Source organism: Glycine max, chromosome 6, assembly GCF_000004515.6.
Source record: "Glycine max cultivar Williams 82 chromosome 6, Glycine_max_v4.0, whole genome shotgun sequence".
Taxonomy (NCBI): Eukaryota; Viridiplantae; Streptophyta; class Magnoliopsida; order Fabales; family Fabaceae; genus Glycine; species Glycine max.
The window spans coordinates 36,505,219-36,517,031 of NC_038242.2; the positions used below are offsets into that span (position 1 = coordinate 36,505,219).

An 11,813-nucleotide genomic window follows, 5' to 3' on the forward strand; every position below is an offset into this window, starting at 1 on the left:
AAATAAAGAATTTGATTTATTTTGTGATAAGCATGGCATTGAACATAACTTTTCTGCACCTTGAATCCCTCAACAAAATGGAGTTGTTGAAAGGAAAAATAGGTCTTTGGAAGAAATTGCTAGAACCTTATTGAATGATACTCCTCTTCCAAAATATTTTTGGGCTGAAGCCATTAATACTGCATGCTATATCATGAATAGGGCTTTAATAAGACCCATTTTAAAGAAAACTCCATATGAATTGTTCAATGGTAGGAAACCAAACATCTTGCATCTTCATGTTTTTGGTTGCAAGTGTTTTGTATTAAATAATGGAAAAGAAAACTTAGGAAAGTTTGATGCTAAGTTAGATGAAGGAATTTTCCTTGGTTATTCTTTGCATAGTAAAGCTTATATAATATATAATAAGAGAACAATGACAATTGAAGAATCGATTCATGTTACCTTTGATGAGTCTAATGCTATTTCTCCAAGAAAGGATATTTTAGATGATATTGCTGAATCTTTAGAACAAATGCACATTCATAAACAAGATTCTAAAGGAAAAGGAGAAGGAAGCAATGAAGATCCTCCAATATAAGTGAAACCAAATAATGATCTTCCAAGAGAGTGGAAAGCTTCAAGTGATCATCCCCTTGACAACATTATTGGTGATATCTCAAAAGGGGTAACAACTAGACACTCTCTCAAAGATTTATGCAATAACATGGCTTTTGTATCTATGATTGAACCTAAAAATTTAAATGAAGCCATAATAGAAGAAAATTGGATAATAGCTATGCAGGAAGAACTAAACCAATTTGAAAGAAATAATATTTGGGAGTTAGTTGAGAAACCTGAAAACTACCCAATCATTGGAACAAAATGGGTGTTTAGAAATAAATTAGATGAAAATGGCATAGTTATTAGAAATAAGGCTAGATTAGTCGCCAAAGGATATAATCAAGAAGAGGGGATAGATTATGAGGAAACATATGCTCTAGTTGCTAGATTAGAAGCCATCAGAATGTTATTAGCCTATGCATCCATAATGGACTTTAAGATTTATCAAATGGATGTAAAAAGTGCATTCTTAAATGGCTTTACTAAAGAGGAAGTATATGTAGATCAACCCCCTGGATTTGAAAACTCAGACAAGCCTAATCATGTTTTTAGATTAAAAAAAGGCTTTATATGGCTTAAAGCAAGCCCCTAGGGCTTGGTATGAGCATATGAGTAAGTTCCTTTTAGAAAAGGATTTCTCTAGAGGCAAAGTAGATACTACTCTTTTCATAAAGAGAAAATTACATGATATTTTATTGGTTCAAATTTATGTTGATGATATTATTTTTGGATCTACTAATGAATTATTATGCAAGGAATTCTCTCATGGCATGCAATGTGAGTTTGAAATGTCAATGATGGGAGAACTTAATTTCTTTTTTGGATTACAAATTAAACAAACCAAGACTGAAATTTTTGTCAATCAATCCAAGTACTACAAAGAGTTAATTCATAGATTCGGGATGGAAAATGCTAAGCACATGGCTACACCAATGAGCACTGCTTGCTATTTAGATAAAGATGAAACCGGTCATTCAATAGATGTTAAGCAATATCAAGGTATGATCGGATCCCTTCTTTATTTATCTGCTAGTAGACATGATATAATGTTTAGTGTGTGTATGTGTGCTAGATTTCAATCAAATCCCAAACAGTCACATCTTAGTGTCGTTAAAAGAATCATAAGATATTTGTTAGGCACTATGAACATAGGTTTATGGTATCCTAGGAATTCCACATGCACCTTAATAGGATACTCTGATTCAGACTTTGCCGGTTCTAAAACAGATAGAAAGAGCACAAGTGGAACTTGTTAATTCATTGGATCTGCTCTAGTCTCTTGGCATAGTAAGAAACAAAATAGTGTTGCTTTATCCACTGCAGAAGCGGAATATATTTCTACCGACAGTTGTTGTGCACTGATTTTATGGATGAAGCAACAACTCTCTGACTATGGAATCCTTCTTGACCATATACCTATTAGGTGTGATAATACAAGTGCAATTAATCTTTCCAAAAATCTAGTTCAACATTCTAGAACCAAGCATATAGAAATTAGGCACCATTTTCTGAGAGATCATGTGCTGAAGGGAGATTGTGTGCTAGAATTTGTTGATACTAAAAATCAACTTGCTAATATCTTCACAAAACCTCTCCCCAAAGAAAAATTATATTCCATTAGAAGAGAATTAGGCCTCTTAGATATTAGTGATTTGGATAAATAAAGATTGATTGGTTGATTGAAATATTTATGTTTGATGATTGATTAAATGTATTTGATTCTAAGATTTTGATTGTATTTGATTGATGTGTTATTGTGTGATTGATGCTTGTTTGATTGAATTAAATGAGTATCAGTATTGATAATTGATATAGTTAGATGTTTTTAGCATAGACATAGATAATTTTTAGAGGAAAAAGCCTAGTTAGTGTTCTGGTAATCGATTACCATTACGTGTAATCGATTACCGGAAGGCTAAGTGCTCCTGTAATCGATTACCAAACCTTGTAATCGATTAAAAAACATCATCTTCTATAAATAGGCATGTTTCAGAAGCTGCATTCAAAAAAACTTTGAGCTACGGCGCCCCCTTTCTCCCTAAACTTCCAACCATCATATCTCACTCGTTTCTCAACCAAATCACCTCCCACAAAGCCCATTTTTTATATTTTTCGATTCTCTTTCATTTCAACCGATCAAAATCTTCAATAACTTCATCAAATGGCAGAATCATCCAGGAAGCATAAGGGTTCATCCACCTCCGCTGCGGCAACTCGAACACCACGTCCCAGAGCCACCGGAGCATCCCCGACACCAATTCCACCTTCCTTGTCATCCTCTACACTGTTTTCATCTGATGAACAACGTATCCGACACTCCTCTCTCTTTCAATCTCATCCAATTCTTGATCCCAAATATCTTGACCTAGAATTCTTTGATTGGGAAGCATTTGATTGCTATTAAGTGTTTCAAAACACTGGTCTGATTCCATTTATGTCATTAAAATTACCATATTATCCTGAATTAGTTCGAGTCTTTTATTCAAATTTGCAAATTCAAGGTGGCACATTAATTTCTGAGGTGCATGGCATACCTATGATTATTGATGAGTCTATTTTATTTTCTCTGACATAACTACCCAGTCAGGGTGCACCTTTTGAGGGCACAATTTTTGACGACTGGAAGTTTGATTACTCCATTCTTGATGCCCGCCGTATGGTCTGCAATGATAAGGCGGATATGATCGACAGATTGCTTGTCGGTTCATTGACATTTAATTATCGTATCATGCACTACATCATTGTTCGCATTCTATTACCCAGATCATCAAACTTAGCTCAAGCCTCTAAAGAGGATTTAATCTTGATGTGGGATTTTCTCACCGGTCGTCCGATCGACTAGGCTCATTTGATCAGATACTGCATGCATAAGGCATTGCGGTCAAATGCACCTCTGCCTTATCCACAACTTGTTACTTTGTTTCTTCATCATTTTCAAATTCCCTTGGATATTGAGCCCTTTGTGAAAGTCAAATGCTCCTTTGCTATTGGTGCCAGTGCGGTAACCTCCTTTGGCTACCGTAAGGACATGGATGGGCAATGGTTGAAGAAGGACGCGCAACCTCTACAAGACGAACGTACTCCCTCTCCTCCGCCTCAATGAGATGACTCCTCAGCCCTCATGCATGAAGTTCTTTCGGAGTTGCGAGGCCTCCGCACCTATATTGGTGAGCGCTTTGATTCCTTGGATGGTCGTATCGATGCCATTGATGCTCGCTTTGCAGGCATGGATACCCGTATCACTCAGCTTGAGGAGGATATAAGTTATGTTCGTCAATGCTTCAACCTTCCACCACCATCTTCATAGATTTAGATTATTATTATATTTTATTTTAAGCCGTGTATTTGGCTATGCTTTATGACATTATTCTCTGAACTTTGGTTATATTTCAATATTTGGAACTTAGTTAATTATGAATGAATTATGTTTGATTCCGGCTTGTGAATGGTCATGGCTGTGTTATTTTCTGCCTTATGTTAATTTCCACGTACTTTGGCTTTTTGATTTTTCCAAAGGGGGAGAGAAACAGGGATTAGAAGCTTAGAAATCAAGAGATCATAAATTCCAAAATTTAGGGGGAGTATGGGATGAGTGAACATTCTATCTTGTATATATTCTATCTTGTATCTTGATTTCAGGAATTAAAATGTCATCATCAAAAAGGGATGTTGGATCGAGTGGCCTCAGAATAATTAAGAAGGAGGGGGGGGTTGAATTAATTATTCCTAATCCTTTACTAATTAAAAATTTACTCTTCTAAGGCTTTTACTATGTTGTTAAGTGAATAAGGAGTAGAAGAGAAACTTAACCAAAAGTAAAAGTGGAAATTAAAATGCACAGCGGAAAGTAAAAGAGTAGGGAAGAAGGAGACAAACACACAAGAGTTTTTATACTGGTTCGACAACAACCCGTGCCTACATCCAGTCCCTAAGCGACCTGTGGTCCTTGAGATTTCTTTCAACCTTGTAAAAATCCTTTTATAAGCAAAGATCCACAAGGGATGTACCCTCCCTTGTTCTCTTTCTAACCCTAGTGGATGTACCCTCCACTAGAACTGATCCACAAGAGATGTACCCTCTCTTGTTCTCAGTCAAACCCAAGTAGATGTACCCTCTACTTGTACCACAAAGGATGTACCCTCCAATGTGTTAAGACAAAGATCTCAGGCGGTTAAACCTTTGATACTTTGTGAATGGGGATACAAAAGAATTCTCAGGCGGTTAGTCCTTTGAACACTTTTGTATAAGGGAAAGGGAAGAATCAAAAGAATTCTCAAACTGTGTCATTTTGAATTCTCTGACAAGGGAGAAGGGAGACACAAAAGAATTCAGGCGGTTAGTCCTTTGTTCTTTTGGAAAAGGGAGAAGAGAGACACAAAAAGAATTCAGGCGGTTAGTCCATGGCGAATTCTTTTTGGCAAAGGGAGAAGGGAATGAAAAAGATGAATAGCACAAGTCTTTGAACAAAGAACTTTTCTTGGAAGAGAAAGTTTTGAACAAAAACATTTAGAAAAATGAAGAGAAGATGAAACAGAAAAAACTGTTGAAAGAGATGAAAGAAAATATTGAAAGATGATTGAAAGAAATGATTGAGATGAACTTAATTGTTTCATGCCAAGGTCACATATTTATAGTTTCTTGATGACTCAAGTCAAAACTTGTAACTCTTGGCAATTCCTTTAAAACTAATCACTTAAAAAGATATGACTTTTGAAAGAATCTTCAGAAACAAGTCACTTGAAGAAATGTTACTTTTGGAAATGAATTTTTCAAAAACAGTCACTGGTAATCGATTACCATAAAGGTGTAATCGATTACACATCAACTGATGTGACTCTTCATTTTGAATTTTGAAAATCTTAACGTTTTAAAACCACTGGTAATCGATTACTATAATCTGGTAATCAATTACCAGAGAGTAAAACTCTTTGGTAATGATTTTGTGAAAACTTCATGTGCTATTCAATGTTTTGAAAAACTTTTTAATACTTATCTTGATTGAGTCTTCTCTTGATTCTTGAATCTTGAGTCTTGAATCTTGAGTCTTGAATCTTGATCTTGATTATTCTTGACTCTTGATTCTTGAAACTTGATTCTTGAATCTTGAATCTTGAATCTTGAATCTTGAATCTTGAAACTTGAGACTTGATTCTTTTGAATCTTTGCTTGAAACTTTGCTTAACTCTTGATTCTTTGGCATCATCAAAATAACCTTGGAAGGCATTTCTTCCAAAAGGGAGAGATTGTAGAAGCAAAGACATTTTGATGTTTTGATGATGCCAAAGGATCATGCGCTTCTCAAGTTTAATTCAAGACGATCATGTGCTTCTCAAGTTAAATTCAAGACAAGAATCCAAGAAATTCAAGATATATGATCAAGATAATCTCTAGAGATTTAGGAAGGGAATTCCAAGTTGAAACATCAAGAGGTTTGGCCAATGAATTCAAGCTAAAATGTTTTTACAAGAGATTTCCTCTCTGGTAATCGATTACCAAAGGATGTAATCGATTACCAGTAGCCAAAATACTTCCTAAAATACTTTTTAAATGTTTTTAGATGTTTTTGAAAACATGTAATCAACTACATAAGGATTGTAATTGATTACCAGCAGTTGAAAATATTTATAACAGCTATTAGAAATTTGAATTCAAATCTTACACCCTGTAATCGATTACACATGGATGGTAATCGATTACCAGCAGTTATTGAATGTTTTAATTCAAATTTTAAAGCCTATAATCGATTACACAAGTTGTGTAATTGATTACCAGAGGAGATTTTCAGAAAATAATTTTCATGAGTCATATCTGTTCAAATGGGTTTTGAATGGCCATCAAAGGTCTATTTATATGTGACTTGGAACACGAATTTGCTTAGAGTTTTTCTGAACAAAAAGTCTTATCCTCTCAAAAGCAAAATTGTCTTATCCTCTAAAACATTCCTTGTCCAAAACACTTGCAATTGAATAAGGAATTATTTGAGTGCTTCATTGTTCAATCCATCTCTTTCAAGAGAGATTTCTTCTTCTCTTCTTCTTACTTTTGAAAAGGGATTAAGAGACCGATGGTCTCTTGTTGTAAAGCAATCTGAACACAAAGGAAGGGTTGTTCTTGTGTGGTTCAAAACTTGTAAAGGGTTTTTACAAGATAGTGGAACTCTCAAGCGGGTTGCTTGGGGACTGGACGTAGGCACAAAGGTGTGGCTGAACCAGTATAAAATTGAGTTTGCACTTTCTCTTCCCTTAAACTCTTTTATTTATTGTTGCTTTACATTTACATTCAGATTGGTTATTTTGAATCATCTTTTAGAAATCTATCTTTTAGGGAACTTGGAACTTGCATTAAAATCAAAGTAGAATTTTAATTGGGGAAATAGTTTGTAATATCTTAATTCAACCCCCCCTTCTTAAGATATCTGAGGTCACTTGTCCAACAATAAATACTAATAAAAAAAGAGTTTCTCCCTAAAAGGTAACCTCTGAATAAAAGGTAGGTTTAGATACTTGAGTGTGTGAATTATAAGCAGAGGAATATGTCACATCTGCTGTATATTCCTAAGGCTTCCATCATAAAAAATGCGAAACCAGCACAGACATCGAACAAGAAGATCGTGTCTAATTTGTAGTTTTTACATAAGCAGAAACCATGTTTATGGCAGCTGGTACATTACATTTATTTCAGTGTCAAGACCACTGTAGAACTGCACGTGTACACAGCTTTGGTTTAACCAGTTCCACCTAGTTTTAACAGTTTTTAATGTCGTACTCTACAATGTCAAAAGAAGCAATACATTGTGTTGCTTCTATTCCTAGCTGCATTGTTGTTAAATACAAACGAGCATAAACTTATGCTCATAAATTGCTCGCAGATTTGGTCTAAGCGAAAAGATTTCTTAAACACTCAAATGGGTAAGTTACCTTGCCATAAACTACCATGATGTTCTTACATATCAAGTGGGTGAGTTACCTTGCCATTAGATACAAAGGCTCAAGAATTTTGGTTCTAGAAACATTGAAAACAATCTGTTTTGGTTCTTTGGATAATGAAGAAAATTATGAGGATTTTCTAGATAATTTTTGAAATCATTCTGGCAAACAAGGCAGAAGATGAAAATTTCAAACTAACAACATATGAAGGGTAAAATTGTTCACTCTTGTTAGATTATCTCTAAGTTGCTGGTCATTGGTTCCATGTAACCTGTAGTTGGCTTGAATGATGGATCCAAGCAACCTTTTGCCAGCTCATGAACTTGAAGAAGTTCACCAAAATGGTGTTCATGATGAATTGTCTATTTCTAAAAAAGATGGTATTGCTTCCAATGTAGACCCTGTTGTTACCAAAATTATAGGAACTGCAGCTACAAATGGAAATTTTGAAAATTTCATCCAGTATGATAGCACTGCAAGTGATTATTCCTCCAATGATCAAATCAAGGAAGGATCAAACCATAACATATATATGAACAATGTCACCATGTCTAAGGTGAGAGGATATTTTTTCCTTGAATTGGTTTAATTAATGTATTAATATTATTGAAATCGAGTATCTCTTCTCATGTATTTTCTCAATTCTAGGAAGAGGAAGCAGAAATCATAGATCAGATGGAGCAATTAAAACTAGCAAAAGGTCCTGCCAAGAATAACAATGCAAAGCCACCAAGCCCCAGAGGCAGTCATGCAAGTTCAATTAAAAAGAACAAAGACGGAAAAACATGAAGAGGTAGCATCTTCTATTTCAAATGGTACTTTTGCTTCATACTCTCAGCCAAGACAGCCTTTTAAAAATAGATGATTCAATGACAAGCAGGCTCGACTGTCCAAGGTTAACTTTGTTGATATCTTTGTTTGCTTATGGAATTCGACATAGGTGGTCAAGCATTCAAATAGTTGTGGCTTTATTCCTTTTTACATTTTGGTTTTGAGTAGAAAAAAAATTTAACTTTTGGCATTTCCTGATAGTTTTTACTTTTTACACTTTCAGCACCCAGGAAACTCTAATGCAACACATTATGAAAAATGAATGTATGTTATGCTTAGCATTTATGTTTGAATGTTTCATCGTATATTGGTTGAAGAAAGAATACCTATAAAGAATCCTCATCTTAATTATTTGACTTGTGGGCTGTAATTTATTTATTGGATATAGGGAGAAGACTAGACCACAATTATCAAAGAAAGAGCCCCATCATAATCTTCAAGGAGAAGCAGAATCTTCTTCGTATCCTTTTTTTCCTGGTTGACCATTGTTTATTGTGGTGAGAGGCAATGGGGAGCTAATGTGGATTTGTTTATATTATTTATGTTGTTAGTTTCGTACTGAGAGTGGCACAGTGTATTTATGGATTATCCTTAATCCATTTGTAAGTCCTACTGCAGAAGATGCCAAACCTCGCAGGCTGGGGGCACTCCCAAAATATGGATTTAGTTATATCTAGGGAGTGTTAAGTGTTTTTTTTCCTGTGCTTAATTCAGAAATTCTTGATTCCATTAAAATATTGTGGGGGGTATCAAGGTGTTTATAACCTGGAAAAGAAGGTATTATGGTTCCAAGTCTATATGTTGATTTCTATTTTTTTCTTTCTTGGAATGAAGGTTGGTTAATTTTGCCTAATGCTGATATGACTTGTTTATGTACTATGTCAGTAGTACATAAACAAAGGGGCAGTACATAAATTATACCTAATGCTAATAAGACTTGTTTATGTACTATGTCAGTAGTATATTGCTCTAATTCATATTGATTTATGTAGTCATTTGGACCAAGGGATCATTCAACATTAGGGTTTACTTGCTTATTATCCAGAATAGAATATATCTAATACATGATGTTTCTATTAATAATATAGCTTATCAGTCACACTAAAAGAATAGAATAGCATTGCTATTTGCTAGTTACCTCAAACTTGAAGAGTGCAATTGATGAATGGACAGCCCAGAAGAAAGCAAACCACCAAGGTAGAGGTACTCCCTACGCCTTGCAACTAAATCTGCCGCAGAGAAGCAACCAAAAGCCAAAGAAGAGAAAATAAATATTAGAACTTGGCATATACAGCTTAATGTCTATGGTTAACTTACTGATTTAATCCAGTTTTTAGCAGAAGAGAAACCAAATGGTCGAAAGAAGAGAAATGGGAAATGCCAAGATAGAACAAAAATTCTGATTGTAATTCATTTTTGCGTGTTGCTGGTTTTAATTACCAACATGCTTTCTTGTGTGTTGCTGATTTTAATTACTAATTCATTTTCTTCTATGTGTTCATATGTGCATTCTTTCACTTTGTCATTGAAAATTCTGAAAAAAATTTGTCCATACATCATAAAAGAAAAAAAATTTAGCTTTTGTACAATGGAATTATTTGTAGAGTGGTTATGTTATGTAGTAGAGATTATTTTAGGGTCTAAATAACATGTCCCCTTCATCATCTGTAAGCCAAGAAAATTAATATTGGCTTTATGTCTCTACCTTGCTAACCATTTAAAGCTTTTGATACATGAACTGTATCCAATTGAAGTCAATTTTTGTGTATATCTTAGAGTGAAATTTTAAGTAGGATGGAATCTTCATCCTCTAACAAAGTGATAAATGCAGGTTATCATGTATGCACAACCATAGGATGTGGCCAAAAAATAGATGTTGACATTATTGGTAAGCCTAATTTTCCCATCTGTTTCTCTTTTCTTATTTGCTTTAATCCATGGTTTTCTATTGCTAATTTTGGGTGCTTCATTTATGCTGCTCCTGTCAACAACAAGTCTAGCCAAGTGATTTCTGTTACCTTCTTATATTATGATTGGGCATTGAGCGATTTCTATTACAAAGATTAGTATATATAGAGTTCTAGAACAGTTAGTTATTACTAACTAACCTTTTAACAAACTCTTAACTAACACTGACACTTAACTAAGTACTAACTTGGTAACATAATTAACTAAGAACTAACTTGGTAACTGTCATAATTAAGTGAGTGTGCAATCGAGTCTTTTAAACAAACTCAATCACATAGAGTTTGGTCCTCAAAACACTGAACCTAGTAGGAGACAAGGGTTTAGTCAAAGCATATGCCCATTGGTCAATGGCATGAATATAATGTTCAACAAGTGTTCGGCTTCTGGCAAGTGCACCAGATTGCACAAGTAGTATAAAACGGTAAGAACCGAGTATCAAACTCTTGGGGAACTTATGTTATTTGGTAAGCTATTTTAGCAAATAAGTGTCTGCTATGTAAAGATAAGTGTGAATATAAACAGGTGTATAAACTATCTGTGCAAAAAGAAAAAAAATCACACAAGAGAAATGATGTGTAAAAACAAGTAGAAACATGTTGGTCTTCCTAATAGGTGCCTGATGCTGAAAAGATATTCTCTATCTAACAATGCTCATGTGTTCTTATGGTGTCTCCTGAGATACTAAATCCCGATTCCTCATGATAGTTTAGGCTTATTCTGATCAAGCATCGTCTGCAAATTCCTCTTGTAAGACTAAACTCAACCAGAATTGCATTAAGACACGCATACACAACTAACTTATCGCACCCCAATTCCTCCTGATAATGGGACAACTTAGCCCTGTACTATCAAGGACTTTAGAGTCAGACCAGTTTCCATTGTTGAATGACCCTAACAAAGCATGCATCTACGTGATCAAGGTAAAGGCATACTGGATTGAAAAGCAGATAGCACAGAAAACACACAAAACATCATTAAATAGATACAAATATACTTACATCAAGTACCTATAGGGAAGATCCAATAGAGGATTTAGCTTTCCATACCAGGAAGCCTTCTTTACAACAAAGAGAAGAACAAGATGAAGGATTGCAAAAATACAAGTGGTGAGGATGTCTCCTTCACCTCTAGGATCTCACAGTCACTCACAAACTCATCTCAAGCTCTTGAACTGGTTCCTGCTTCAAGCTCTGGTCTCTGCAGATCTTCACACAACAAGATCTCTCAAAACTATCTAGAACTTGGACCTTTCTCTCTCTAGAAACCCTAGACATGCAAAGCTCTGAATCCCCGTCCAAACTCCCTCTCTAAAATCTGATTTTAGGCTTAAATAGGTGGCCTTGTTTGTGCTTGTGCGCTTAGCGCAATTATGGACCGCTTAGCGCACATTAGTGAATTTTGGCTTAGCGCGTGCCTTTCTCACTTAGTGGATGAACTGAAGCAGTGCGCTTAGTGAGATGAAGCGGTACGCTTAGCAAACCTGTA

At 35.1% G+C, this 11,813-nt stretch overlaps 1 pseudogene; it reads left to right on the forward strand.

Annotated features, from left to right (window-relative positions):
- The first annotated feature begins 7,815 nt into the window (after positions 1-7,815).
- On the forward strand, positions 7,816-8,842 carry LOC102659490 (protein WVD2-like 5; annotated as a pseudogene).
- Positions 8,843-11,813: the final 2,971 nt, after the last annotated feature.